At 42.1% G+C, this 6,749-nt stretch overlaps 1 protein-coding gene across 1 annotated transcript in view; it reads right to left on the minus strand.

Moving 5' to 3' along the window:
- NR3C1 (nuclear receptor subfamily 3 group C member 1) overlaps window positions 1-6,749 on the minus strand; it is a 62,434-nt gene that overhangs the window by 23,111 nt on the left and 32,574 nt on the right. The gene's annotated exons all lie outside the window — the stretch shown is intronic.

The raw sequence follows: 6,749 nt of genomic DNA on the forward strand, positions 1-6,749 counted from the left end.
GGTCAAGATTACTTCCCTGGTACATCTCTGAAGCCAAGTTTCTTGCACAATTATCCTGGTCTTTAAAATCAACTCTTAAACCATGCTCTTATTCCATATTGTTTTCATTACTGTCACATTCCATGCAGTCTGTAAGAGCTTCCTTTTCAGTATCATCACAGAGTTTTCTACTGGGATCCTATTATGCAAGAAGCTGTGCAAATTAAGCCACACATTGATATATAGTTACAGTAATAAATGATCATTTCACCCCAGCATTTTAGGAAAAGAGTATCTATTCCTAATGTCAAGATCCTGTTTTCCTACGTAAACATACAGATAACTTATAAATGAAGTTAGTTCTTTAATAATATAAAAAAATATCATTGTTAGAACAATAAACAATCTATTATCACCACCTTCGAGCTGCTCCTCATGGTGAGGGCTGAACCAGCCGCGGTTGTGCCAAAATTCAGAGGCTAATCTAACCCAGCACGTGGAAACGACAGCGCCAGAACCTGCCGCGCGACCTGTCCGGCTGCCTCGGCACCTCCTGTGACAGGGCACGTCTTGTTGAGTTTATTTTCACAAAGTTTTAAACTCTTAAAATGCAATTTCTATGCTGAATGCTTAACATAAAAGTGATTTTCACAAATAAATTTTGTCCAACAGGGTTCCAGCCACTTTCCAGATGAAGCCAGAAAATCACACTTTTTTTAAAGACTTTGGTGCCTTTACTTGGAAACTCCCCAGAACATCCACGCTCCCTAATGTGGGCTTCACATTTGTCTGTGGGCTGCCTTGTGCATGGAAAATTCCTTTTCTTCTCCTCAAGAAAGTCTGAGCAGATTTGGTCACACATCTTAAAAAAACCCCACAGTTCTCAAACATTCACAAAACCCTTAAAATTCCAGCCCAAATGAACACACTCCAGCTCCTGGGAGGCTTTACTTTTGAACAGGTCACCTCCACGGGCCCCATCCCCACAGTGCAACTGAGAAATGGTCTGGCTGGTGATCCCAAGGACTTTTGCTGTCGTGTTTGTTCATACCAGGAGGGAGTTAAACAATAAAAGCAGACACAAGGAAGCCAACTGCTCAAATACAGAGGGATAAAAGTCAAACCAGAATAAATGTGTCAGTAAAGTCCACACTGTGACAAATACGGAACCAGATGGCAGAGAAAAGTGAAAATTACTTGTGTCAGGGAAAAAAAAAGGAGACAGTACAGGCATGCAAAGAGTGAAGGTACCTGCAGACCCCCCCTAAAAACCAGAGTCTGATATAAGCCAAGGGAGAAGGTGACTTGTATCTAAGCTAGAGCAGAGAGGGCTGAAAAGTAAAAACCAGACAAGTACCTAACAATAGCTTGAACATGCTGGAATAGCTGTGGGAAGAGAGAGAGAAGAATAAGACCAGAAGAAGGGTGGTGTGAAGGCTTCATCAGGGAAGGCTGGCAGTGGGAATGAAACAGAATGAGTCAACCTTGAGAAAAAAGGGAAGAAAAAAGCCCATCTAGGAAAGAACATTTCTTTCCAGAACTTGGAAAAGAACTCAAATCTATCACATCACTGCTTTGCATTCAGAAAATATTTGTGAAATGCTGCAACACTTCCACTCTATTGCTCTACAGAGAGGATGACAACCACCATCAGCCAGTCTGTCAACTGGAGGTGCAGTCATCAACAGATTGTAATGATCCATGTGATTGGTTTCCTGTGTTTTCCCATTAATTTGCTGTCTTTTAAAGAGCAGAAAGCTATAATAAAATACTGAGGTTGCACAACCCAGCGCTCAACAACCGAGTAATGGCAGAACGTAATTCAACCTAGTTGCGTTTATTTGGTGTCCTTACAAACACGCAGCTTTAATTACACGCTCGTCGTAATTTCTACAAAGCATGTCTGCCCTCCTCAGTGCAGAGGCACTCCAGGAATGAATACTGTAACATGGAAGCTGCTGCCTGCATGGCCCCATCTCCTCTGATAAAGAAATTGGTTGATAGAAGCCAATGGCTACGGGATTGCAAGAAAAGAAACCCCACGGTTAAGGAAGTTGAGGATTCAAATCTTCTTCTGCCTCTTACCACAAAGCCGTGCGTGATGGCATTGGCCTTTTCAGAAATCCTGCCTTTTAACACACAGCTTGAGAACTGGCACACGTGTTGAAGAAGCAACCTGAAGCCAAGGGAGTCGTGCTTGGAGCTGGTGATGTCCAGCTCCTCTGGCTGAAGGGACCCTTCTCCACCACCCAGCTCGCTGCACGCATTCAATACGGACCATCCACACACTGCACATTGTGGGTGCACAGTGCCTGCCTTTCCCAGCAGATCTCAGTCTTACTCTGTATTCAGAGAGGTCAGCCCTTCGGGAAAAGGAATTAAATTGTTTCTCTGTTTTGTAGTGTCATACGCAAAAAAACCCCTCCAACTAACCCAAAAAACTTCAAAACCACACCAAAAAAAATTCCTATTAAACTCAATAATCACTGGCAAGTCAAAACCTACCATTACCATAACCTGCCTCATTTTCTCTAAAGTTTCAGGACCAGTACCTCCTTTTCTTCTACTAAAAATCTCAGTTTATACATTGAAATATAGGCTGGAGCCTATGATTTTAAAGAAGGAATATATAACCCGAGAACTTCATTTCATTAAAATGATTAAAACCAGAAAAAATGGAAACATCTTTCTATGCACAGTTTTGAAGACAGCTAATTTAGATACAAAAAATGAAACTCTTTATACCTTACAAATTCCCGACAAAAGCATTTTTAATGAAACATTCATCAGCTGTCACAGAGCCTATGGTAGCGCCAAACATGTTCCACTGTAACGTTTCCATCACCTTTAATTTTTAAACAGGCCTCATCTTTTGTACCAGTACCACAGAAAATGTAATATGAGAAAGAAAACAGATGATAGGACTTACAAAATTAAAAATAAATTATTACATTGATTAATAAAGCAGTAGCCAGCAATCTAATCTGGGTTTCTGGCGTATCATTTCAGGTCTGGCTGTATCAGATAAGGCCGATATTTACTGACAGAGGGGAGAGCTGCCAGACACCGACAGTCCCTGGTGGTGTACAACACAATTCTGCTTCCCCGAAACATGGGGCACCGGAGGGATCCCAGCGCACAAGGACCCCTGCAAGAGTGACAACAAACCAGCTTGGGGCTTAATACAAATCTTCTACCTATAAAGTTACACACGGTGAAGGACAAACAACCACTTCCTAAGGAAGAGGCAAGGGAGGGAAGTTACGCTCTGAGATAATATATTATATTAAAATAATTTAAAAGTTACCTTTCAGTTCTTTGCAGAAATGGTTTTAAACTCAACAAAAACCTAATAAATTATGATTCTTACCTAAGTAAAAGAAAAAGTCAAGCATAGATGAGAGAGGAAAAAAAATGCAAAATTTAAGGGTTGCAAATTTGTAAACACTTTTAATCAAATTTTATTTTGGGAGGCAAGGTGTTATTTGTTTAAGGGTGCTGAGCTCCACTCCCATGTACTTTCAGAAGCTATTTATACATAATCTAATATTCTTTGTTTGCATAGATACATTTATCATTTCCAGTCAAGGAAACATATGGGGGTAAAATGGAAAGACTTAAAGAAAAGAAGATGCAGCCGCAGCAACGAGCTCTGTGGAAATCAAGTTGTTTAACCAAAGCCATTTACTGTGTTAATCATTTACCAAAGATTTTCAAACCCGGCTCAAGGTTCAAACTTTAATTTAGAGCGGGGTGTGGTAACGTCCATGGTGCTGTGAAGTTCTCCTTTCTCGGAGTCCACATCCTCCGCGGGTCACGTCGTCCTCCCGCGGCGGCCACGGCTGGGGGTACAGGCTGCCGGGGGGTCTGGGTCAGTCACCAGCACCACGTTCCTCCAGCGAGGCTGCTGGAAAACATTTGCCTTTTCCTCTTTCTTTCTTTCTGTCTTCACTGTGAAGAACAGAAATCCTCCCCGATACAACACAGACCGTGCACACTCCCCTATGCTGAACCTACTAGCGCTATAGTATTATTTTAAAAATATCCTACCTCCCTGTTACTTTACATTATTAAACTAAAATACCTCTAGTGAGCCAATGAAGAGATGAACACCCTCAGCAACTGAAATTACTAACAGTAATTTACTTACAATTAAAACTACTTACAGTCTATCACTGGCAAATCTTTATCAGTGTATGAAAGTTTAGGATGATCAACCTCGATCACATTTTGTCTGAAACCATGCCAGTCCCAGCACGGTTCTGCTGAAAGGTAAATTCTTTTTTAAAAATGCAAAGTCAGTGAGCACCAACAGCAAGTTCCACATGAGCAATGGGAAGAGAACTTGGTTAATAGTTTAAAAACTAATTGCATTTAAAGCAAATGGCTGCAAGCTCCAGAACAGGAGAAGCAGCATCTCGGGAAATCTGCGGGGCTGTCAGGCAAAGAAGCAGATGTCAGCTTAGCAATTTTCACCTTAAAAAAATATCTACCCTGAAGAAAAGTTCAGGGGAAATGCACAATGCGAGTTTTTTTCAGAGGTACAGACAACCAAGGTATTCCCTGGTGCTGTTACAGATTACAAAAACAGAACACTTGCAACTGGCTCCCAAAAACCTGTCAGAAAAATGTTATTCATGTCCAACTGCCAAGTCCGAAGAAAGAGATGGATGCAATATGTCTAGGGTGGAAAGAAACAGCTCTGAATTGGACTGTATTTACTTAGACTAGTCTTTTGATAAGACTGTTAATTCTGCTCCTGCTTCTAATCTCACGCGTCACACGTAGGAGTTGCGTTCACTCACGATGCACCCAGAGCACAAACTCCTGCCCAGCGTCAGCCCCGGCTCCCCGGCGTAAGCGACCTCCGTATTGAACCGAGCCAGTTACTTATCTGGACAAGAGTATCACCAAACTAACAGTAAAGAAACGATTTTCAATGTCATTGCCATCTGGGCCTCACTCTTATCTTCTAGCCATGAGAACAGTGTAAACACTCAGCTGCATACACCAACTGATTACATTTTTTGAATTGCTTGCTTATTTCTCTACTAACTAGAGAAACTAGTAATTATTTTTTATACCCTCTCAGGCAGGAAAGCAGTTTTCAGTTCAAGTGGGAAAAAAAAAATAAAACAAGGCTATTGACACTATACATTTCATTGCAAAATTAAAATAAAAAGTATACTGGCCAATTGAAAAGAATTTTACAAATGCGTTTTGCTGAGAACCTGAGCCATCAGTTTCTTCTGTCTCTTGTAACGTACTCACTTCAGTTTAAAAAGGCTGAAAATTGGTAGGAGTTGCTAAGAACCCACGTTTTTCCTCCCAGGTTGTGTGCAGGCTCTGCAGAGACGCAGCCTTTGGTTTGTCCGGCCGCCACCGAGGCTGCGCACGGCTCAACCATGGTCAGGGGGCACCAGAGCCCCAGCGAGTCACCCAAACTCAGAGGTGTCTTGGGGTGCGGACTCAGACATTCCTGATCACTGCCTGAATGTACCAAAACCCCACAAAACCACAAGCCAACCACCCAAACAAGCCCTCCAAATAACTTAAAAATAGGTGGGTTTTGTATTAAAAAGTTTTCTTCCCGTTTTGTACTTAAAACAGAGAACTGGATTGCTTCGGTAGAAGTGCTGCTCTTGATCACAAGCACGTCCCCAATGGCGCCATAATAAATTAAAAATCTACCACGGATTGCAGTATTTAACCAAAGCCTGTGAGTAACAGCATCCTGTATTACTGCTCTACAGCCCCTCTGAAAGCCACGATGATTAACACCAGCTCCTTTATCGGGCACCCAGATAAACGCTGCATCATGACTTGATAAACCAGGAAACCAGCTTGTGAACTAACGGTCCAGTTTAGTGCACATGCCTCAAACACGACCCAGATAACACGGACACGAGGACTGTGTCACCCAGAAAGGCCACGGCCACGTCTGCTTCACCCCTGGACACAGAAACTGGCTGCAGAGAACACGGTATTTTACAATGAGGTTGGCAGGTGCCATCGTGCCTCCTCCTGACGGCACCTCTGCGTCAGGATGGATTTTATCGCTAACTTACAGTGCAATGCCCAGGTTCTCATTCATAGAAAACTTTAAAATACGAGACAAACCTAAAGCAGCAAAGTCTCATCATTCAACGCTACGTCCACAGAACCACAGCCGTTACCATTCTCTTCAGTACAACTACAGCAGCCTCTGCCACTCCCTGTTTCGTGTAAAGTTACCCCAAACACCGAAAACGTTTTTGCTGATGTTTCCTACAGCTCAAATGCACCATAACAAGGACACTGACCAGAGTATCCAAACTTGTCTGGATAAACAAAAAAGCAAGTTCAGTTCACATTGAGAAAAGACTTTACATATATTCATTATGACAGATTTTCTGTATAAAAATACACGTACTATTCGCAAAGTAAATGAGAATGAGTGCCCTTCCTGTAAGTCACGTACAGAACCAGTCGAACCCTGGTGCTGGTGAGGTTTTGTTCAGTCTGGAGGCGTTATGAAGAACCTCAATTGCAAACCTTAGCTCTGTTCTCCAGAAGTATATGAAGAAGCAAGTATTTCATTAGAGAACCCAGTACATACGAGCTCTGAACACACAGAAGTCCCACCTTCTCCTTGTCTGTCTGAAAGTACATGGGAGTGGAGCTCAGCACCCTTAAACAAATAACACCTTGCCTCCCAAAATAAAATTTGATTTAAAATTTTTGACAAATTTGCAACCCTTAAATTTTGCATTTTTTTTCCTCTCTCATCT

This window comes from Antrostomus carolinensis, unplaced genomic scaffold, assembly GCF_000700745.2.
Source record: "Antrostomus carolinensis isolate BGI_N321 unplaced genomic scaffold, ASM70074v2 scaffold2782, whole genome shotgun sequence".
NCBI classification, from domain to species: Eukaryota; Metazoa; Chordata; class Aves; order Caprimulgiformes; family Caprimulgidae; genus Antrostomus; species Antrostomus carolinensis.